Source organism: Phragmites australis, chromosome 17 (genome assembly GCF_958298935.1).
Source record: "Phragmites australis chromosome 17, lpPhrAust1.1, whole genome shotgun sequence".
NCBI lineage: Eukaryota > Viridiplantae > Streptophyta > Magnoliopsida > Poales > Poaceae > Phragmites > Phragmites australis.
This window is the reverse complement of record NC_084937.1, coordinates 11,692,499-11,717,281: the sequence shown is the minus strand read 5'-3', so window position 1 is coordinate 11,717,281 and position 24,783 is coordinate 11,692,499. Positions and strand designations below refer to the sequence as shown.

The following is a 24,783-nucleotide window of genomic DNA, read 5'->3' as shown; positions in this document are numbered from 1 at the left end:
TTCATTAGATTGGTGTAGTCCACGCACATGCGAAGCTTGCCGTTGGCCTTCGGGATGATAACTGGGTTCGCCAGCCACTTGTGGTGGAGGACCTCTCGGATGAATCCGGCGTCAAGGAGCTTGCTGACTTGCTCCCGCATGAACTCCTGGCGCTCGGGCGCCTGCCGCCGGACCTTCTGCTTCATCGGGCGTGCGTCCGGGCGCACAGCAAGGTGGTGCTCGATCACCTCCCTAGGGATCCCGGGCATATCAGACTGCTACCATGCAAACATGTCGATGTTAGCCTGGAGGAAGGCGACGAGCGCGCTTTCCTATTTGCCGCCCAAGTCACCGCCGATTCGGACGACTTGGGAGGCGTCTTCGCCTACCACGACCTCCTTCGTAGGAACGGAGGCGTCGGCAGCGAGTTGGGGTTTGGATGAAGAGGGTCCTGGGCCCCCTGGGCGACCTTCGACCTCGGCTCTAGCTGAGACCAAGGTTGAGTATAACTGCTCGGCGCAGGAGACGGCGCTGCTAGTCTCGATGGACACGGAGATGGGGCCCGCTGGGCCCAGCATCTTAACCGTGAGTTATGCATAGTGCGTGACCACCATGAACCGGGCGAGCGCCGAATGCCCGAGGATGGTGTTGTAGGGGAGGGGGAGCTCCACGACGTCGAAGATGACGTTCTCCGTCCAGAAGTTGTCCTAGCTCCCGAATGTCACGGGCAACTTGACCTGCCCGAGGGGCAGGGAGTGCCCGGGCGTCACCCCGTAAAACGGGAGCGACGGCTTTAGGCGCCTGAAGGGCACCTGCAGCTTCTCGAAAGCCTCCTTGGAGAGGAGGTTAAGGCCTGCGCCCTCATCGATCAGCACTCTGCTAACCTTCACATTGCAGATGGTGGGGGACACTACCAAGGGTAGTCGCCCCACGCCTGCAGTACTGGTGAGGTGGTCGGCCAAGCTGAATGTGATCGGGGCGTCCGACCACTTCAGGGGCCTTACGGCCTCTTCGCTCGGGGTCGCCGAGCACACCTCGCGCCGCATGGTCTTGACACTGTGGTGGGAAGATGGCATGTACGCGCCTTCGTCGATGAAGGCGATAGTGTGCTCAGGCTCCTAGAAGCCGAGCTCTAAGTTGTTGGGGGCGGCTTCGTCGTCGCCACCCTAGCGGGGCTCCTCGCGGTCCCTTTGGCGCTGCTCGATGAGGCCCTTGACCGTGCGGCACTCTGTGAGGTCATGCCACCTGGTCTGGTGAATCGGACACCACTTCCCCAGCTCGGGCCCCGCAGGATCAGGGGCCCTTGCTGGAGCAGGAGCCCTTGCAGGAGCCGGAGCCCTAGGAGGGGCTCAGGCCGGAGCCCTCACGGGTGCGGGCCGTTCGGCGTGCTTGCCGGCGGTCGGGCTCCTAGACCGGCCCAAAGGCGGTGCCTTGGGCTGGCTCGACGAGGACAGCCTCGCGCCTCCTTCTCTTTTTCTTTTCCCGCCTGTCGAAGCGGGAAGGACCTGGTTGATCGGCGGCGGGGTGCTCAGGGTGCGGAACGTGCCATGCCTGAGCTTCCACCGCCTTGGCACACTTGTCGGCCAGCGTGAAAAGTTCCGCAGTGGTCTCGACCTCGTGCGTGCCTAGCTTCTCGAGCATCCGCTTGTCGCGGACGCCCTGCCAGAATGCGACAATGACAGCGTGGGGGGTTATCCGCGGGATGGTGTTGCGGACCTGGCTGAAGCGCTGAATAAAGCGCCGCATCGTCTCCCCTTCCTGCTGCTTGACGGCATGGAGGTCGCACTCCAGGCTGGGGCGCGTGAATATGCCCTGAAAATTAGACACGAACTGGTGCCAAAGATCATCCTAGGAGCTGATAGATCCTGGGGGTAAGTTCATAAGCCAAGAGCGGGCAGAGCCCCTCAAGGCAACATGAAAGTAGTTAGCCATCAACTTTTCGCCGCCACCAGCCACCTGGACAGCGGTGGTGTATATCTGGAGGAACTCGACGGGCTCGCTGGACCCGTCGTACTTCTCTGGCAGCTCGGGGCAGAACTTGGTGGGCCATTTGACCCGGCGGAGCTCACTAGTGAAGGCACGGCAACCGGTGCCGTACCCTGCGGAGCGGGCGGCACCCTTGGGCGGTGAACGCCGGCGAGCCAGGGAGCCCTGGTGATCATGGGCCGGCAAAGAGGAGGCCTGGTCCTCGGCTTCAGCTTCCTGCCGGGTCTCCCGCTGGCGCTCGAGAGTGACACGCGCGTCTTCGATGCCCCTCCGCTCGTTGAGGTGTAATCGGAGGTCCTGGGTTCCAGAAGTGGTCAGGGGGGCGGCGCTCTGCCTGGAGGCCCCCCGGCCAGCGCGACCGCCACCTGACGATGGGCCGGTCCTAGCGGCGCCACGCTGGGAGGTGGCGCAGGAACTCTCAGCCAGCACCTAGCGGTGGGCCGTGCCGACTAGGGCGGTGACTTCCTGGAGCCAGTGGCCCTCCGGGGTTTCCCCCGCCGCCTGGACTGGCGGATGCCTGAGGAGAGCGTGCGCCGCAAGCAGCGCGCTCCCGGGACTGGCCTCGCCGAAGGTGAGCCTACGCCGGAGCGGCGCCCGGTGCTGTCCAAACGCGGACCTGGCGGCAGGAGTTTCGGCCACCTGCTGGGGGTTGGGTGGTGCACCGGCGACGGCTGCGGCGGCCCTGCTGGGCCCAGTGCCCTGGTCCCCTTGAGAGGGGAACACCGTGCGTGCAGATTGCGGCTGCTGCTGGGACGCTGTGGCGACTGGGGCCTCCTAAGCGAGGGTCTCCATTTCCCCGCTGGAGCTGGAGCCGGAGCGCTGGAGGCGATGACCACCGGCAATTTTTCCTGCAGAAGAAAACAAACAAACAAATTCAGGGATGCTTCCCCCCTACCTGGCATGCCAGCTGTCTGTCATACCCAGTTTTAACGGCCAAAACCAGATGCGGCTTATGTGTGCCCAGGATGTTCAACACACATAAGGACGTCACAGGTGAAGTAGCAAAAGCAATACTTTTATTAAATAAACGTTAAATTCGTACAGCAATTGACATATATTGTCTTCTATGAAGATATCTGCAGCGGAACAGAAGCACTGGTGCCCAACAACACCGCAGGCAACCGACCGGGAGACACGCGCCTAGAACGTCACAACCTCGTCTTGATAGTCTTCAACATCTTCACTCACTGAGCAGCAGCATACATGTCGCATGGTGTAGGGAAAATAGCAAGTGTGAGCACATAGAGTACTCAGCAAGTGGGGGAAAGTAATGATATGTAGGCTTATATCAAGAATAGGCTAACAAATGGTATATTTGTATAAATGCGAGTGTTGAAAACATATTTGGACTCAAAAACATTAAGCAATTATTAAGTGAATGTAACCCACACAATCCAACACGCAGCATACAAGGCTCCCCACCATGCACACCATAACCGTCTAGTACTCCCTGTACTATAACCAAAACCATCTAGTACTCCCTGTACCAAAACCATAACCACAACCATCTAGTACTCCCTGTACCAGAACCATAACCCACTAATCATGTGAGGATCCAAGTCTCTCATATCCATGAGCACGGTTGTTATAATAGTTTTACACTCTGTAGAGGTTGTCCAGCTTTCCCCACGAGTCAGTGAATTCCATGTTGCCATGTTCGCGAAACACTTAACACACGCTAGTGGTGTGCCGTCAAGAATCACTGTATGACACTTTCCACTAACCAGAGACTAATCCAGTATGTATCTGCCCACTAGGTTTCACCGCCAGGCTTTACGCAACCTAAGCTCCTACCCAGAAGCCCCCTTTTGTGCTGACCCAACACACACTGGATAGACTCTAATTAGTATGTCACGCCTTACCCATATCAGCCTCGTGGTTGGTATGTTACTTCTTCGGTTGTCACTCCACGAACCGGTCCTTACTTAGGTTACTTGAGCAAACACTAAATCAACATCATAACCATGACAACCATCAAAACTACTTTGCTCAAGGCCTAAGATTCCATGTTGCTAGACCATTAACAAATTAACCATCAATGTTGTATATGTTCATTAGTCAAGATTATGACACTTCTCAACATCCCAAAAGCATGGCTAAGCAATCTACCCACAAAGGACACCTAACCATAAACCATCTATGTTCCAAGGGATGATAAGGGAAAATCTAGGGAAAACCCTAACATAGGTGACTACCCATCATATTGACACTGCATGCAGTTTTGTAAAACAAAACATTTAGAAACATAGGTTCAATATGATCAAGGACACTTACCTTTTACCCAATGCTGCTCAGTGTTGTCGAAATCTTGGTCTTGAAGTCCCTCGAACTGCTCCAGAATGTTATCAACTAATCGCGAGAACTACCGACAAACAACATAAAGCAAACACTAAGAACAACATACAAACATCATTAAAACACTTTAAAAACACTATGGTTGGATAGGGATGATTTTAGGAACATTTAGACATAAGAATCGCCTAAATCGGAGTTAAGATGAAAAAAGAACAGCTTTCGGGAGATGGATTAGACTAAAAAAGAAAAACTGATTTTCCGGAACTATCTTCCTGTGGAAAAGGCTTTATTGCACAATCACTGTGTCAGGCTTGACAACATTATTGTGCAAGATTCAAGAAGTGTAGGGCAGACTAGACTTCACTGACTAGGCTAAGGAGAATGATGTGGCGTTGAATTGGCATGCTATGCAAGTACCATGTTGGATTAAAGAAGGGATATACTGAGATCTAGTATCGACCACCTATGATGGATCAAAAGGGTTGAATGTTGCACTTCTAGGTTAGGGATACTACTGGACTCTATGTAGAGGTTTTGTCGAAGATGGCGATTGAGCACGTGGCCACAAACATCGATGTCAGCTTCAGTGGTATTTTAATGAAATGAGGGAAGCATGGCATAGAACGCGGAAAGACTAACTCAGCGGTATGGTTGATTTTGGAAGGGGTCATCCGAGGTAGCGGCAAAACAGCGATGACTGCTTCTAGGTTTGGTGGTGACTGCGAACATATGCAGGAACAAAGATGCTCGCGATCCAGGAGATTGGCTATGGAATTTGAGGAACCATTTGAACAAGGATGTTCATATAACCCAGGAACACAATGTTATAGCATGGGTTTTGGGTAGATCATCCACTGAGAGGAAGAACGATCAGCACAGATGAAACGGTTGATGGCTGCGACGTGCTGTGGTTGGCAATGGCGTCTTGGTCGTGTCGCTGCACAAACGGGGATGGGCTCCTAGGGTAACGTAGAAGACTCCATAGGACACGCCGTGACGTAGTTGGTGCATCCATACGGCTTTTGGATTGACGGGGAATGCGAATGCAAATCCGGTGCGCGTGCAGAACACGTCCAGAAACCGGACAGCGGGTATGTCGGCCTTGATTGCGGTAGTTTGGCTAATCTACTGGCCAAACCGGTTGGTTGGGGCGTGGGGAACATCATGGGACATGTACCGCTGAAAGGGCTTGGTGATTTGACCTCTGGTCGATCGGGAACATCGATGCCAATCAGCTACAGCGCGGTTGTCTCGCTGCTGTCCGCAACGGTGACGACCATGACGGCATAGATCGGGCTTTGGCCGGGGCTAGGGCTTAGCTAGGGACTTAGTATGATGCTAAAATAGTAGTAAGGGAGGAGAAGAAGGGGTCCTCACCTTGCTTTGATGGTGGAAGAAGGAGGATTCGCGGAGTAGACGACGTAGCGTATCACGGGCGATGGCGGCGGCGGCTCCGGCGAACGGCGGCACTCCGGCGACTCACGGACAGGGCAGCAGCGACTTCTAGGGCTTGGAGGCGTGGAATAGGGGTGGAAGAGGGCGTGCAACTCATATATATAGGGCTAGGGACGGCTGGCTGAGGTGGAGTCCAAACCGAACACGGATCGGATTCGAGTTTGAGTCGGTTACGATTTTCTTTTTCGTAGCTCTGTATTCCGAGGATGATATCTCCATCGTCCGGATGCCAAATTGGACGTTTCTTGATTCTAAATTGTAGTACGCAAAAATATCTACAACTTTTGTAGTCATTGGAACTTCTGAAAACGCCATCTTGATTTCGAAAAATGCGCCACAAGATAAACTGCTTGAACTCGGACTTCTCTGCGCAGCACTGATTTCGGGGGCCATAACTCCCAGCTCCATTATCCAAAAGAGGACTTCCATAGGTTCAAATCGAAGATCTCGACGTGAGCTACAACTTTGGTATTGTCAAGATTTGCATTTGAGGTTGTTTTCAACTCCGAAACGTCATGGAAAGATGAGGTTGTTCAGGACTCCGCGAAAATTTGCAGATTTCGTGGATCCTTTGTTGGGCCATCTAGAAGACTTGGCTAAGGGTTTGGACTTGAACAAAATTGAGTCCAAAGACACTTTAGGTATATATAGGGTTTAGAAAAAAAACTTTGCAGAGAAATTTGAATAGGATTTGAATTTGAATTGAGTTTGGAGTGAATTTAAGAGAAACAAAAAATGAGGTTGAACAAGAATAGGACTAGATAAGGAATTTGAATTTAGATTTTGGGTAGAATTTGAGAAAGATGAGAGATTAACTTTAAACAATGGTTTGGATAAGATTTGAATTGAACTAGGGAAGAATCAGGTATGATCAAGGATTGAATAGATGATGAATTCAAAGATTTTGAATTCCAACCATTAAGATCCTTAACTTATTCACTACTGAGTTTTGTAAAAACCTTTTCAAAATCTTTTTCACTCAAAACACCAAAGAGAAAAAAAAAGGAAAAAAGAACTCTAATATATTTACCTGGCTCCTAACAAAACTCAGCATGCAATGCATAGAAAATAATAACCTATATTGATTGATTGATTAAGAAAATAGGTTTCAAACCTATAATACTGGGGAAGCTATTCAATACTTTTGGAAAATTTTAGAAATTTGAGAAATCTGAAAATCAGGGTGTTACAAATCTACCCCCTTAAAGGAATCTCGCCCTCGAGATTCAGGCTGTTCGGAAAAGAGACAAGAGAACTTGGTCCTCAAAAATTTCTTCTTGCTTTCCAAATTTCTTTTTTCTTCTCAGTGTTAACCTCATTGCCCAGGCATACTCTGCTAACCTTGCTTTTGACGTCTTTCGCAACTATCTCGACAAATCTTAATTGATTACCCTGAGTATGTTTGATTTTGTCGGATATTCCATTCCTTGTATCTTCAACGGTTGTAGTTGTCTCTGATGTACTATTCTAAATTTTTTGACATGTGTCACATAAGACCATATACTTTTCTACACCACTCTTGTTTCCATACTACCGATAACAATCCTTGAGATCATGATACATCTTAGTGCTTTCTGGTTCCTGAGAATTCCGTAGCTTTAGCATTCCTAGGATCTTCTCATCTGTTGATTGACCTTGGCAGACCTTCTTATCCTTGATGATCTAGTAAGCCATATTCTAATTCTGAGAAAAGAGTACTTGTTCTTAGTAGTCGCTTCTATGGTCAGAGTGCATCTTTTGGGTACTGTCCTTCCTTTGGCAACCTTATTACCTTTGCTGGCTAGCTGTTTCCAATATCTGTCTTTAGATTCCAGAACCACGAGATTAGCTAGGAAGACTACCCCTTAAAAAGGAGCGAACTTCTCTGACTTACATTTCCAGTTCTTGAGAAGTAGATAGTCATGTAGCCTTTGACATGGAATATATCACTCTCTTTTTTTGTGTGTCTACTGAGCTTCTGTGAGCTTGATGGGATCTCGTCGATCTTGGCTATCTTGAGATACAACTTGAAAGTCGTGACAGTCAGAATGTTGAACTGAGATCTTCATATAGGACTTGGGGTTGATCCAGTTCCGTGCAGGGTGCTTCATGGGACATCCTTAGACCTAGCGCGTAGGTTCTCCAGAGTCGACACACACCTTAATATCATCAGGTACAAGGATCCTTAGGGGACATCCATTGGCATAGCGTCTTTCTTCTTCACAGCAAAAACACACCTTCCTTGTAGGGGTACTCTACAAATTTTCTCTTAACCTGTGAAACTTCCTCGTTGACATAACAAAGTGCTTGTCCGGGAGTGGAACGTAACCAAGAACTATTGTTTGTTTGATGGTCTTCAAAGGATTTCTTCCTCATCTTGGTGTTGCCTTGCTTTCCACGCTCATCTTCTACACCCAGAGATTCAACGATCTGTTGCAAACTTTCTATATTCTGAGCCATATTTTGAAAGATTTGGGTCTGTGTCTCCAAAAATTCTTCCTTGTTGAATTGACGTGGCTTCTACTGGATGCTGCTATTATTGTTGTTGGTACCTTTACCAAGCTAATCTTTCTTTGTGTTCACCATCTCATCAGGATTGAGGAAGAAGGTTTGGCAAGAAGAGAAAGGACTAGAAGGAGAAAACCCAGCTATACTATTAACTATAAAGATATATAAGGAACACTGCTGTTACCAAATGCTAAAGCATCCCACAACGCATTCTAGCACTCAAACAGAAAACCCAAATCACACAAGACACACCACACAAGCACACACTACCAACATCGCTCTAACGCTTCCGAAGAACAGGGGAAAATCCTCCTATAACTCGAAGAACTAAAACTGGGAGAAGCGCAGAGGCAGATCTTCATGTCTTCAGTGTTGTGGTAGATGAATCTTCCTTGTTATGATGGATCTTCATCTTTATCATATAAATCTTTACTCAAGGTAGGAGCGCTAAGAGAGATCTTCAAGTGCATCGTCCTCGAACAGAGTAACTCGGACGGTTCAACAACTAAAAGTTTCAAAAGGGGAGTGTTGGAAATTTATTTTTCTCAAAAGAGTGAAATAGGTAAGTAGAGAGAGAAACTGAGAGGTCAGAAAAGCACAGGGATAGTTTTTTTCAAAATAGGCTTTTAAAATATGACCTTATGGCACGATCATTCTATCTAGGCTTGCGTCCTACGGTCAGTATGGCTCTGATACCACCTCTGTCACACCCGGTTTTAACGGCCAAAATCAGATGCTGCTTATGTGTACCTAGGATATTCAACACACATAAGGACGTCACAGGTGAAATAGCAAAAGCAATACTTTTATTAAATAAAACGTTAAACTCTTACAGCAATTGACATATATTGTCTTCTATGAAGATATCTGCAGCGGAACAGAAGCACTGGTGCCCAACAACACCGCAGGCAACCGACCGGGAGACACGCGCCTAGAACGTCACAACCTCGTCTTGATAGTCTTCAACATCTTCACTCACTGAGCAGCAGCATACATATCGCATGGTGTAGGGAAAATAGCAAGTGTGAGCACATAGAGTACTCAGCAAGTGGGGGAAAGTAATGATATGCAGGCTTATATCAAGAATAGGCTAACAAATGGTATATTTGTATAAATGCGAGTGTTGAAAATATATTTGAACTCAAAAACATTAAGCAATTATTAAGTGAATGTAACCCACACAATCCAACACGCAGCATACAAGGCTCCCCACCTTGCACACCATAAGCATCTAGTACTCCCTGTACTATAACCAAAATCATCTAGTACTGGGGAAGCTATTCAATACTTTTGAAAAAAATTAGAAATTTGAGAAATCTGAAAATCAGGGTGTTACACTGTCGGAGGGTTAACTCCTGTCGCAGGGATCCTAAGGGACCCCTTTTTAGAGATTCGGCTGGGGGGATGATCCTGAATATGTTCGCTGGAAAAAAAATGGGTATGAATGCGATGGCCGGTGGGGTGAAATGATCTAGTGCGGAACGGAGTAAATGCGCTGGTGTTTAAACAGGTTCAGGCCGCACGGAGGCGTAACACCCTATTCCTGTATGGATACTATAAATGCCCTGAGAATGTCCCTCAAGGATGTTGCTGGTTACAAGAATGTTTATCTATCTTAGAGCCTGGGGCTCCTTGTTCTTCGGTCTGCGTGTATCTGCTGGCTTTGGGTGCTCTCGATCTTCTCTTCTCTTCGCTGCTTAGCTTGCTCAGAGATTTCAAAGCTTCAGAGCCTCTAGAAAACTCTCTCCCTCCGAAAAATCCCTCTTTGTCTGTGCTGCCGGCGGCTTTAAATACCCGCCGGCAGTAGCGTGCCCCGAATGGGAGGGGGGGCACGAGTTCCAAGATACCATAAATGGAAAGGGTGTCATCATAGCCTCTGTGCGAAGTGACCGGGGGTGGAAAATGCGCCCACGCCCGGTCATCCGTCACCATAAATGCACTGGCAAAGGGCGCCGTGGAGAGGGCCCACCGGGTAGCCGCAGAGCGACCCGGCGTGCCCGCCCTGTCTTGTTCTCCTGCCACGGCAGCGCAGCAGACGAAATGCCTCGACCCTTACGACGTTATCCCGACACGGGCCGGATGGCACGGGATGGGACCCGTGCATTCAATGACCCCACGCCCTTCTGCCAGAATATGGCAGGAACTGACACCGAGCGTGGTGGGAGCAGTTGGGGGTGACAGGCCACGCGCGCTCTTTAAATACGGCCTTGAGCCTTTGACTGGCTGACACCTCATCAGTGGGCCCCTCAGGGGCCACTGTCAGGGGGCTCTTTGAGTCGTCGGGGAATCGAGTGCTCGGAGGTCACTATTCACCTCCCCGAGCACTCTCTCCCGAGAATGCCCTTTCTTGATCCTCGAGGAACCGAGTGCTCGGGGGTACTATTCACCTCCCTGAGCACTCTCTCTCGGGCACGCTTGTACGGATCCTCGGGGGACCGAGTGCTCGGGGGCCGCTGCACGCAGTCCCGAGCACTCTCTCCCGGAACTTCCTTCAGTGGGTCCTCGGAATACTTGGGTGTCCAGGGGGCCACCGCTCGCAGCCCCGGGCACACTTCTCCCGGTACTTAGCTTTCCTGGTCGTCGGGGGACTCGGGTGCTCGGGGTCACCGTATACCTCCCCAAGCACTTTCTTCCCGGCACTTAGACTTCGCAGATCATCGGGAACTTGGGCACTCGGGGATCACTGACTGTGGCCCCAAGCGCCCTCTCCCGGGACTTAATCTTTTTTACCTCGCGGGGGAAACTCCGCAGGATGGTGCCACGTGGCGGACTGCTGGCCTGGCCTCGGGGTTCGGGGACCCCCGGTTCCTGATTCACCGACACAGTTCCTTTAGCTACTGTCAGTTTGAGTTATCTAAGTCTGTTCATGTTTGTGCCCTTTGTTGATCACAACAGCACTGTCCATTAATCTTTTGATCTGTGTCCAGGCTCTATTTGCTAGTTGAGAATTTAGATAATAGCCCAATCGATGATGAGTTCAATAGAACAATTAGGGGGCAGGATACCTAATATCTTGGGGCCAATTGTTATACATAATCTGAGCAATTTTATACATGTTTAATGCTTACTGTCAAGTCCTGAGGTACACATGATGTCTATTGATGTCATTGTTGTTTTACAGTTATGTTATTTCTATATCATGTGTATAGAATTCTGGAGATATATGATCAAGTCAACTAGTGTTGCATGGTAGTCTGATAGGCTCAAAGTCTCAAACAATTATGGTGGCTAAGACTTTTCTGGTGTATAAATGTTTGTTCTTGATAAAGAGGAGCAATGTCATGCATCTGGCTTATCTTGTGAAACAATATTTACAGCTGAAATGACATATAAATATGAATTGGAATCATTATTGTAATGTTAAATTGTTAATCAGCACAAAGATTTAGAATTATAGATAAGAAACATATCTTAGCTTCCTTTTTAAGATCTGAATGAATGAAGATTGAATGCATCTATAGAATATAGGCCATCTTAAATATAATTGGAAAATTCACAATCCCTCTTTTCATGATACAGCTGCTAGAATCCCTCTTTTCATGATACAACTCCCGGAGACTAGAGAGAGAGAGATGTGCCTTAGCCTCAGTGAGACCTATCCATGATACAGCTGCTAGAAGTGACCTAGTTAAGCCTAATAGGTTGGAAGTGGAACATTACAAAAGGGATGGACCTAGTTAAAACACATACCTTGATTCCTTTTCTTTCCTCTATTTCTGTGAATAATCTTCTACCATTATAACAAGTTCCTAATAAGTATGTGACTTTTCCTATTTTGAAGATGGCGTCTAGAGATGAACTTGAACTGCCTCTGGTCTCTCCTCCTCAACAACAAGAGGGGGTTACTGCTCAACAAGATGCGGAGGCCACTTCTCAAGAGAAAACAGAAGAAACTCAGGCATAGAAGCGAAAGTGAGGTGGCCAAGACAAAAACAAATGCCCATGGGCCACTACACCATAACTCACGTCAACGAGGTCGGCATGCCAATAAAGCCTCAACAAGCTCAGGCGGCATTCCGTAGAGCATGCACCTCACTTGGACAGACAAGGGTCAGGATAACCCACCTAAACTAGAAGGATGTGCCGCAGAGCAAGAAAAACATCTTGAGGGAAACAATTAAAGCCCAATTTGACTTCCCTGAAGGATGCTCCTTGGAGGACATGGAAAGACAGGCAATAGCTAAGATGGGCAAGGCATGGAAGACCTTCAAGAGCGAGCTATATAACACATATGTGAAGCAGGATCTCATACCCAATAACATTGTTTATGGGTACTTGGCGGATCAATGGGCAGAGTTTGTGGTGAGGTGCCAATCTGAGGAAATTTTAGCATCAGAGTCAGGTTAACAAGGCACGTCAGTCACGCAACACGCATCCCCACAGACTTAGCACTGGTGGGTACATGCGCAAGGAGTTAGACTGGGATAAGGAGGATGAGCAGGCAGCTCAGGAAAACTACTCCACACCATTTTCACAGATCCTAGAGAGGCGGGCTCGGAATTGGTTCCGAGAAAGGGTTGTACGCTCGGCTGATGGTTCCGTCACCTTTAGGAAGTAAGAAACTGAGCAAGTGGCTCAAAGGATCCTGCAACTTTTAGAAGAATCCACTCAAGGATCATTCCAGCCATCTCGAGAAAAGGACATACTAACCTCGGCTCTGGGGAATAAAGAGCACCCGGGTCGCACGTGTGGCATAGGTGCTTCCGTTCCATGGAAGTTGGGATTCCCTGACGACGTCGATTCATATAGGAGCTGAAGGAGAAACAACGCTGAGCGCGAAGCAGCCGAGCATGAATGGATGAGAATGGAGATTGTCGCTAAGGTCGAAGCAAGGATGAAAGAATAGATGGATATGCTTGTAGAAATGATGGAACAACGGGTTGAGGAGCGAGTTCGAGCTATGAGGCAGCAGGATGCAGCCATGTCACTTGAATCTCCATCGGCTCAGCATCGGAGCAACTGCACATCTGCACCAGATAATGCTCGAGATAACATATTCGATCAACATGACTTCCCTATCGACAGATTTGAAGGTGACCCCCCCCCCCCCGGTCGATGACATTCAGAAGGTGGTCCCTAGCGAGAGATACCCCATCGACGACATAGAGGCAGCCTCTAAGTGCAAGCTCCTACTGCCCACCACTGTTTGCTCCGATAACATCATTGAGGTCGGCGCGGACTTGGCATTCCCATGTGGCGAGGAACAGACGATTCACGGACTCCCGCTATAGCCTGGTTACGCTAGGGTGTTAGTGGACATGGTGTACACGAATTACACATCCCTCCCACTTCCTATTCCCCCAGAGGACGACATCAGGACACTTGGGGAGGCCGTCCACTCCTTCATCCAGTGGCCGAAGAAGTTTATAACACTGGTTGCCCCTCCACTACCTTCGCAGCCTCTATCTCCAGTACGCGACGGTAGCGACTTCTCTTTTCGTCATGCTCCATCAAAGGTCAAATGTCCTTGTGCACCACATGAGCAACAAAAATTTTCTAGTTTTCTAGCAAATCTGGCCAACAGTCCGCCAAAACGGAACCTCCCGGAAAACGCAGAGCCAGCAAATAGAAGGACAAGAAGGAGGTAGAAGAGGAACCTCTGTCAAACACCTACGTGGCAGGCCAGTCGTTACTGAGCAAGAAAGTGTTAGAGCAATTATGCTGGGCAAGTATGATTCTACACGACCTATACATGAAGAGGTTCCATAAGGAGAAACATCTTTCTCCTTGTTTCAGCGCAAAGTACTAGCGACAACATTTTCTGGAACCAGCTAGAACCTTCCTCGTGACCTTTGAGGATTTATTCCTCCTCTACCATCTTGACAAGCTGGATGTCGGTCTACTGAGATGTTGGATACCGTAAGTATTATTAATCGCGGTCTATGCGTAATGAACCACATAACTCATTGATACGCTCATTCATCTACATTACTCTTATGTGTAGACTTATGATTCAAGAAGCCAGGAGAGAGAATCCAAGAATCGAATTCCTCGACCCACAGGTCGTATGTGGGTCAACTATCACTTGGTCTCCGGGGAAGGTCGAGAAATACGTCGCGGAGGCCATGGTCTCTCTCTGTGGATCGAAGGACCATATTCTTCTACCGTACAACTACTGAGATCATTGGATGCTAGTTTGTATCTATACACACAATCAACACTGCATATACCTCGACTCAATTTACTACAACCCAGAGAGGTATTTAGATCTGACAGACTTGTTGACAAGTTCGCGAAGTATGTTTCTGTCACGTCCAAATTTCTTAATCATGCATTTAAGCAAAATTATGCTTTTTAAGCATTATGCTTAAAATTTTGTGTAATGGTACTGAAGCGCTAATGCACTTTATTAGTAATCATTTGAATGAGAGAAAGAAATCCGGGAGAGAAAATGATTGAATTCGCAACGAAAATAGACCCTTTTCACTTACCTGTGGGCCCCACATGTGGCCCACCCTCCAACCACTTAAGTGGGCAGCCCCCACCTGCTCTCTCTCTCTCTCTCCCACCTGCTCCTCTCACTCTCACGTGCAGCAGCAGCTGCAGCTCCCCCTCCCACTCAAGCTCTCACTCCCTCTCTCCATTTTCTTCCAAAATCCTAGCTCAAGTGAAGGATTTGAGGTATGCATATGGTACCATTGCATTATAGAGCTCATAAGCTACTCATCCATCCAATTTATTTTCGTTTTCTTGAAAGATTCGAACCGAATTTGATGTCTTTTGGTGTTCTTGGTTGAAGCACAAGGAACACTGGAGTTCTTCGATTTCTCTCCATTTCCTCCACTTCCCGACAGTCACCCAGCTCCACAAGCATCTTGAGTAAGTCTCTTAGGCTCCCCATAGCAAGAATTCGTGGTTTGGTTGATCGATTTTGAGTTTTAGCAAAGTTCATGAGTTTTTGAGCTTTTGGACAAAAATGAGGATTTAGATGAGATTTGAGCTAAGAATCGAGTTTCTAGGTTGATGAGTGAATTCTAGACTCCATAAACCATCTCAAACATGTTCCTCTTTAGTTTGAAAAAGATCGCAATTCGATTTGGCAATTTTTCCCCAAAATCAGAGAAATTCTGGGCAGTGTGGAGTATCCGCATAAAAGTGCAGATAGTCTGCAAAATTGCGAAGGTTCCGCACCAAAGTGCAGATGGTCCGCACTTTCTGGAAAAATGGCAATTTGAATTGTATTCAAGATTTTCTTAGGGTTAAGCTACAAAGTTAATCTAGAACCCTTGGTATGGTATATGCTCAGGAGTATGTAGCATAGATTCAAGTTTGGAGTTAAATCGATCGACGAATCATCGAAAACACATTTTTAGCCCAGGTCCGGAGTGTCCGGACAAAAGTACGGAGGGTCCGCATATGTCCTGAGTATCTATTCTCCGGATAGTTCGGAGTTTGCCTGAGCGCAATGTCCGGATGTTCCGCATAATTTTGCGGATAGTCCGCATATATCCGGAGGTTCTGGAGAATTCTCTGGAGGTTCCGCACTTTTGGCAACTTTTCAGATTGGTTTGAGTCCCAATTTTGTTCTAGCTCGCATGTTTGCACTTTTAACATGTTTTGCGCATCTTATGGCATGCATTGTTGTATTTCATCCATACTCATGGCATTGCACGCGTTATTCTTTTTAGAGAACGCCGATCTGACGATCCCGGAGGTCAAGTTCGATCCTGACGCACCCCACCTTTTTGATCTAGGGTAGCAAGGCAAGCAACTAACATATTTCACCCATGTCAAATTTGGAAGTCTCAATTGATTAATATGCTTATGTATGTATGCATGTGCCGGGTACCCTTGGGTAGAACCTATGCCAATTGCATCTTTCTACCTTGGTCAATTGTTCAAGTAATTTCCTTGTAGCCTAAAGATGTTGTTATGTCTCGGTACGAGTATGATATACATGCTTAGCAATGCTTAGGTCTTTCAGTAGAAGTCGAACGACGGTGTTCTCCATTGTTTGCGAGTATAGGGATTACTATTGATTATGAATACATGCTAATGATGAGATGGTTGGTCAGTGGTGAGTATGAGACGAGATGTGGGCAGTGTTAGGGGTGTCGTCTGCCTTGGTGGAAAGTCCAAGGGGCAGGTCGGGAGAGGAAACCTGAGCACCATAGACAGCTTGCATCGTTTAAGGCCGATCGTCGGGGTTATTGGCTTTAGCACTTACCTTACTCACCACATGCCGATCTAATGGTAAGGCGAGCCGAATACCTTCGCAGTTGTGGCTTTGTGGGCGTGAACATCGACGGTGTGAGCGGACGGGCTTGTAAGCGGTACTAGTTTGCTCTAGGAGTAGTTCTAGTATCGTCGTGCCGAGCGATGCATGCCCAACACGGTTGGAGCTGGTTGGGAAAGGTTGTCACGAGTACCCCCTTGTGTGCACTTTGGCCAGTGGCACAAGCCGAATGGTCCTCATGTCGTGTGGGTCCAGGAGTATCCCCCTACAGGGTGTATAAATAGTTTGAACTGCCGCGCTCTCGGTCATGAGCATGCTATTATTTCATCTGCACCAGGCCGTAGAGTTTTCATTGTGGATTTGTGGTTCAGGTTTGTGATGGTAGTATGGACATGGTGGCTATGTGGGAGTGGTCAAAGTTGGTACTTGTTATACTTTTGATTCACATGTTGATTACATTTACTTATGTTCGGTTGGTGGTGCATGGTAGTTCCATATATATTGGTTAAGTTAGTTGCACACACATATGTCTAGGTTACTTACCGCTTTAATTCACTTAGCCATGTTTAACCCTTGCTACTAGCTAATGCATGATCCTTGGAGTCGAGATATGTATACGTGCTCTATATTGTGTAAGACTTGCAAGTACCTTCGTACTCAGGGTGATGCCCTTAAGTTGATGCATGTTCGTAGGTCAGCGAGGAAGAGGCAGCGTTTGGCTACTTTGTGCCTGCCGATCAGGGTGGCGGACAGGAGTAGCACACTCTACTCCAAACTTAGTGTTTTGGTATGGAGCCTAAGGGCATGTGGCTCCATATCCTTTTGTTGTATAGTTTTCTTCCGCTACGTAGATCTTTGGATAGTTAGGAGTTGAGGGGTTTTTTTCTCCTCCTAGCTCGCTTTTGTTATAAATTGTTGGAATCAGTTGCATGCTTAATATTTGTAATATAAATGTTTATTACTTGCTCTTTATTAAGCTATGTTGTGATGTACTATATGGAGGCATGTGTTCCGATCCTTGAGCATAAAACACGTGCTGGGACTACCGGAATGGTATTCGGGTTAATCGTCGAGGTTGGATTATAAATAATGATCCTCCTGATGATTAATTTGAATACTGGTTGGACGGTTCCTCACAGTTTCGATGGATGGGATTGTACAGAGAGATAAACCCTCGGCAACCCACCAACATCAATTCCCGGTAATAATTCCTCCATCTCACATTAATTTACCGTTATAATATGCATTCCATAGAACGAAATGTACCGTGCACAAATTTCTGCAGTGTCACAGGCAACTGCAGGGCACCAACCTCGGTGGGTTCTGTTTTGCCCAATATATATTGTAAATCGTTGGCTCTAGTTCACCAGTATATCCGTCAGTTAGTGTAATTATAGTATATTAAAATATATTTTTCATCGTTGTGCCTAACTACTTAAATTTTCTTCTACGAACGTATAAATTTCCTATAGGTAACCTTGTGAAGGACAGCCTAATGTATATTCAAAAACGGCCCATCCATTTTATACTTACGGAGATCATAAAGGAGACCGGCAAATTTTATGATCTGAAAACTTTGTGACTTTGTGACTTTGTAATGTTACGAGGCTTTGTAATATTGAATTTGTGATATTGAATGAAGATGTTCGATTTACAAAGCGTATGGAGTTTTAATGCAAATGATCTGCTATGTGTATGACATACTGTTGTGTGTATTTTGTTGTTAATATGTCAGTTACATTCAGTAATATATGGATTATGTACTGTATATATGATAGTACATACGGTTTTAGGAATACAACCGTCTGTACAAATAATTTTTATAATGGCCTCTATTATCTAGTACAGACGGCTCAAAATTAGAATCATATGTACTGTCTCATAGTACAGACAGCTCTAATAACAAGCCATCTGTACTATTACTATATCACAGACAGCTCGAAACTTCGAACCATCTATGATATTACATAGTACAAACAGCTCTTATTTGGAGCCATCTGTATTATTACTATATCATAGACAGTTCAAAACTCGTCTATACAAATCTGATTTGTACAAACTTTTTTTCACAAACGGTTTGAAAAACTATCCCGCACGGAGTTACCGAACCATCTGTAAAAATGATTTTTTCAGTAGTGCCCTTTTAGGACAATCACCGGTCCTTACGTAGTGACAAAGTTGGAAGCTGCCCTGTGGCCAAAAGCACTGAAAGAGAACAACAACGATATGGAAGATTGAAGCAATTTCCGTATAAATACCCTTAGCTACGAGACACTCAAATAACGGATGGTGAATGTGCCAAAGTCAGTACAGAATTGTCTAGTTAAGTCAGACACATGTGATCGTTTAGATAAATTGATCAAATCTCTAAATGAGTGGCACGAAACAAGAAGACTAGGAGTTCATTTGTTTGTTTTTTCTTACATCATGTATGTCAGCATCAATGCATCATGTCCTTTATGTGTTTAGTCGATCTTCCAAGAGAAGTTGCCATTTCATTTTCCATCTCTCCAAACATATGCATATTACACAAGGCAAGCATAATATATACAGATTGCCTTTACTTTCCCTTTAGGCTCCAATGCTAACTTGGTCTGGTCAGTCTCGGGGAAAGGAGAAACCAATTTGAGCTCAAAGTTCCTCAGTAAATGGCTCCATATCACCTTAATTTGCATATAAGCGTAAGCTTCGCCAATGCAAGCATGCCTTCACCCACTAAAAGCCGTGTATGAGAACTTGCCACTAACTCTATCCTCCTCTCTTCCCGGGCCAAACCGGTCCGGGTCATATACATCAGGGTCCTTGTAAATGTAAGATAAGTTGCTATTCGATGGTATGCCCTCGGGATCTCATATTCGTCGCCTTCTTTAGTCCGTACTGTGAAATTCCTGTGTGCTTTGCGATAAACCGCTGCCGTTGGAGGGTGCATCCTTAGTGCCTCTTCGATAGAACGATGTAGGGTGTCCATTCCCAGCAATAAGACGTCGTAGTCTATATGGTCCCCATCTTTTTGAATAATTTGCTTTTGCTCCTCGACAGCAGCCGTCGAGCACCTTGCATGGCTGAGGAGGCACACTCCGGTCCATGTACTAGCAACGGAGCTCGTGTGCATTCCAGCAAACATCAAGTTGAGGATCAGCTCGATGACCTCCTCTTCGTTCGTGGGACGGCCATCTTTGTAGTTGGAATGTATCAAGTTCTGCAGCACATGCTCCTCGACTCGGTTTGAGCTCTTGCGTGATCTCACAATCTTGGTAAACATTTCTGAGAGCTTGACACGCGCTTTGTCACGCCAATAGTTTCCTAGAGTTGGAGCATATGGGAACAATACAGTAGTCAGGCACAGGCCGTTATCAGAGAGCTCATGGAACAGTGTGTAGACCTCATGGAACATCTTCTCCCGAACCTCCCTTCCGAGTAGGCTTCTGCTTGAGCTCACGTTTTAGATCAACTGCGCCGTGTGTTGTTCCCATTTTGAAAAGTAGTTCTGTAGAAAATAAATGGTCACAATCTAAGTTAAGTGCCTCATGAGCACATAGTAGCAAATATGCACGGGGGCGAATGCATAAAAGAAGTTATATGGCTTTAATATGATAAGCTATTTCGATCTACACTTCCTTCCATTGTAGATTTGATCTCCACTGTCCAACCCTCACAACCACATAACAGGCTATCAGTGCCGGTTCAAAATCGTCATCAGTGGCGGTTCTTGAACCGGCACTGATTACTCGGTGCTGATAGTCACCGACTATAAGTGTCGGAAAGTACTATCAGTGTCGGTTCTTAATTGGAACCGGCACTGATAGTCGGTTCCAAAAATCGATGTTCCGAAACAAAAAAATGAATTTTTTTTACAACTAACCAGTGACCAAGGCCCGAGCTACCCAACACGTACACATTGTTGCCGCGTTTTTTCACGCATGTATGTTCCGTTGGATTCAAAGTCGCGACCTCCTCCCTCGCATGTACATTCCTTACCATCTCGACTATCTCTCATTCCTGGTAGCACTATGAGATATTTTCCTTTTGACCCCTCACGTTGAAAGTTTGTCATAATTATTTTGGCATCTAAATTACTTTAAATGAAAAAGTTATTAACTATAAATTTATAGTCTCGTCGAAAGCTGTAATTTTCGTATAAAGTTCATCTCCATGCAACACTGTATGAAAAAGTTATGAATTTCGAAAAATCGGTTGTCATCAACTATCAGTGCTGGTTCTTAGCGCCTCAGCCATTGTTCGATCACGAGAGTTTAACAACTGGTATTGATACATCTTACGTGTCAGTTTTTGTACAACCGACACTGATAGAGCGCTATTTATGACATATTCTGTAAGTAGTGTCTAGCTCACACTTTAGTTGGAACCTAGCATGTGTCACTCATGCAGGAAATGACGCTATTCTCTGCACTGAATATGTATAGGTAACTTTTTGTTCCCTTTTAGATGTCGTTTTAGTCTATAACATATAGAATTAGTAGCAATTAATTCTTCCACATTTGACATGTTTATCCCTAAACCCTCATGATTGCTCCACTTCCAATTAATAGCACTCAATCCATCATACTCGTCAATCCCAACCAAACTTCCAATACTCCCACCAGTCACCAAAAAAAATGTCATTGGATATTATCATGGTCACCAATACACTACTTTGACTACTAATTACTAGTAGAGAATTTATGCAAAACATTCCAAAGTTGTAATATTTTGAAACTATTTTTCAAGACAAATGTAGCTACACTATTTTCAAAAGTTCTATCAAAATATCCAAAAATATATTGGTGGTGAAAGTTTGAACACGTTGATTGCACGCTACCCAAAATGACATTTTTGTGACAGGAGGGAGTAACTTTTAATACGGGCTCTTTAGGCAAACACCACATAGAAAACCTAAAACGACATCTATTGAGAACACACCAAGTTACTAAAAAGATATCTATTTTTTTTAAGAGAAGCTTTATTAACTCTCATCATTATATCATGGTGATACAACCGTACAAAGAGTATGTCCCTGGTCTCTGCATTTTGGGAGGTAGTAGTTAACTAACGATAAATATCTGGCTTTCACCCTCAATAGTGAAATCAGATATCTTACACCATAAAAAAAGAAAGGTCATGTACACTGACTCATCAGAGGGGACCTTCACTAGTAGCAAAACTAGTCTAATTATATATAACTCAATTCTATCATCTTAGTATCATTCTCTCAAGTGGCTAATGAATCAGATGATTAAGTCTTAGGATTAGTTCAAATGATTATAAATTCTAAGAGAAACAATATTTAACCAGCGCATTATTAGCATATAATATTGTGTTGTTTGCAACATCTGATAAAACTTAACAGAAAGTGCAATATCAAAATATAGGCATGGTCATTTCATGCTTACCTCCACCTCTTGAAGCATAGGATCCACTTGGCTCTTCAACTTCGACGGTTTTATTGCATCATTGTAGAAGCGTGTCTGCTCATATCGTGTGGCGATATCTACGCCATAAAGAACCTCTTTGCCAAACATGGGCACAGTGAACTCGAGAATTTTACCAAGACTAATCTCTGACTCTAACCCTTGATAGAAGTGACCTAAGACCTCTGGCCCAACCAAGGATGTTACCTTCTGTCCAAAGAAACACTGCTACAATAAGGCTTAACAGTGCCGGTTGAAAATCGGCTTCACTACCGGTTCATCAACTGACACAACACACTCGGCACTAATAGTTGGCAACTATCAGTGTCAATTGCCCATCCGGCACTATTGGTATTTTCAGATAATAAAAAAAATTCCGGCGCCGACGGGAGCGGCATCCGAGCCGGTTCAAATGCTGCTCCTGTCGCCACTGCCGTCGGCACTGCTGGGCACACCTGCAAATGCAGCGGCTCGAAGGTTGCCGCCACAAAAAAGCCCACGACAACCAATTCGAGTCCCAATTCGACGATAAAAAAATCTCTTTAGACTATCATCCTCAACATCCAATCCATTGCATCGCCGAGCCTAACACACGTCATCACATGAGTACAGATTACAGAGCCGACTGCCACCACCGGCGGTGAGCAGCTGGTTCACCCACGCGCCCTGGCTGGATCTTCTCGGGGTCCTCCGTGGCCACCAGCTTCATCTCGCCCTTTCTCTCCAACGCCGACTACGCCACCGCCTCAACACCTGAACTCGCATCACGAGCCAACAACTTCATTAAGCATCACAGCTAGCCGGGACTGACGACGGACACATAGCTCAAGAACCAGGAAGAGCTTCATAATCGCGTACCAGGAAGGAGGGTGATGTCCTTGACAATGGCACAAATCTTATCGATGCATCCATTGCAGTGGAAGTGCATGGGCACCTTGAGCAGGAAGGCCCTCGCCTTGGCGCTCTCCTCGCCCTTCTTCTCCCCATCGCGGCCGCTCTTCTTCCCCATCGTATCGCCAGTCGATGTCCTGTCACACTAGCTAAAATAGTCGCAGCACAGCAAGTAGATCAGCTCAGCTCGTGTGAGCTGCAGGGCAAGCAAGGGGGAGTACAGATTGGTGACTGAGAGTGGAGCGGTGCGAAGGAGAAGGAGATGGGGAGGGGAGGAGGCTTGCGGTGGGAGGGAGAATGTAATACCGAATTTTTTTTGAGAAAAAAAGAGACAGATTTGACCAAAAATTTGACTTTTTGATCTGTTGCTCGTATGGACGATCGGAGACCGTGGTTGCGTTCATCTCGTCGAGACGAACCCATTTTGCTATTCATATGTCCGTTCTGGGCACTTTGTGACCCGTAGCAAGCCCAATAAATTTAGATCGTTCGTTGTTTAAAAAAAAAAAGATAAGTATCGGCCGATCCATCCAAACGTCTCCACCGTTTTCCTTTCTCTCTCTCTCTCCTTGTTGCTAAGCACGCTGCTTGCCGAGCTCCTCGCACAGTGCACTGCGCGCCGCGTGTGCCGCGCGCCGCGTCCTGCCGCCTCTGCACCGTGCTGCGCCGCCGCGCCTCCTGCTGTCGCCGGCCTGCGCGCCGCCACGCCACCTGCTCGCCGCTCACCTGTGCCGGCCATCGCCGCTGCTGCGTGCGCTGGGCCGCCGCTGCCGCTCCTGCGTGCCGCTGCCGCGCGCCGTTGTGCTGCCGTGTAAGCCGGCCGCCGTGCCTCTATGCTAGCAGCTGAGTGAAACAAGCAAGCAAGCAACAGCCGGCCGAGCAAGGAAGCCAGGAAGGAAGAAAGAGAAAAGAGAAGAGAAGAGAAGAAAAAGAAAAGGAGAAAAGGAAAAAAGGGAAGAAAGAGGGGGAAAAAAGGGAAGAAAAAAGAGGAAGTTGGAAATTTCGTAATTTCGTCGGATTCGTCGTCAATCCTTCGAAGGTGATTCCTCGGTAATTCCTAGACGTTTGTGGTTGGGTTGAATCAAATCAATCAATTCATGTCATATCATTTCATGTGATCAATAGTCTGATTCGTTTCGATAATCGTTATTGATCCAAAGATACGACATCCGAGTCGAAACATTCATTTCTTTCAATGTAGCAAAGTCTAATTAGTGAGAATTTTGGTTCGACTCTGAATTGGAAATAGTGTATCATTTTATGTGATACAGTTTTCTGTTCAGTTTTCCGAAATATAGGCATATATGTGACGTTTTCAGGCGTAGGATTGACGTTTCATATTTTATGTGTTTTAAATGTGTTTTAGTGTTAATAATATACCTATACAGGTGGTACTACTTCCGGACGTTCTTGATCGAAATTTCTTCGTCGCTTTTGGTAAAAGGCAAGTAACGTAGGGGTGTGATTCCGTGCTATGTTTATATTCATGTCTTACTTTTTTGCAAATAAAATTGAAGTATATGGCTTTTTTCTAATTCATTCAAATCATGGATGATGTTGCATTTGATTATTTAAATCCATGCTTCTCTTATTGATTTGGATTGTACCATTGTCATCATGAATCAGTCTGGTGTTTTTTTTTATCACGAGTCATTCAAAAAGGAAATTAAGAATTAACGTCAATTCACATGTATACATATGCATTTATGCACTTCATATGGTGATAAAGGCCGATCACTACCATCGTGCGTGATTCGTACCGGTACACGGAGTTGCATGAGAAGTTGGCATCGTCTAGCTCTCAAATGGAGTTGCATCATGGCATTCATACATTTTTTTTATGATATCTGGAGAATACAGAATTCTGGGAGTTGAATGCCATATTTTTGTGGGAGACTGGGTTGGAGTCTGTCGTTACTTTCTCGACAAATACTCTGAAAAGATATTCTCTTTAAAACCATGTGGTTTTTTTTTTACGTTGTGAGAAGAATGTTTTATTCCCTAATACTTTTGAATTGAGTGAGATGTGTTTATATTCATAGCTGTTACTTGCTGAGCTCGTCTCACCCCCTGTTAAATCTGAATTGAGTGAGCTCGTCTCACCCC

The 24,783-nt window shown here is 46.2% G+C and overlaps 1 pseudogene; it reads right to left on the bottom strand.

Annotated features, from left to right (window-relative positions):
* LOC133896865 (obtusifoliol 14-alpha demethylase-like) overlaps positions 1–22,495 on the bottom strand; it is a 51,419-nt pseudogene extending 28,924 nt beyond the window's left edge.
* Between the last annotated feature and the right edge of the window lie 2,288 nt (positions 22,496–24,783).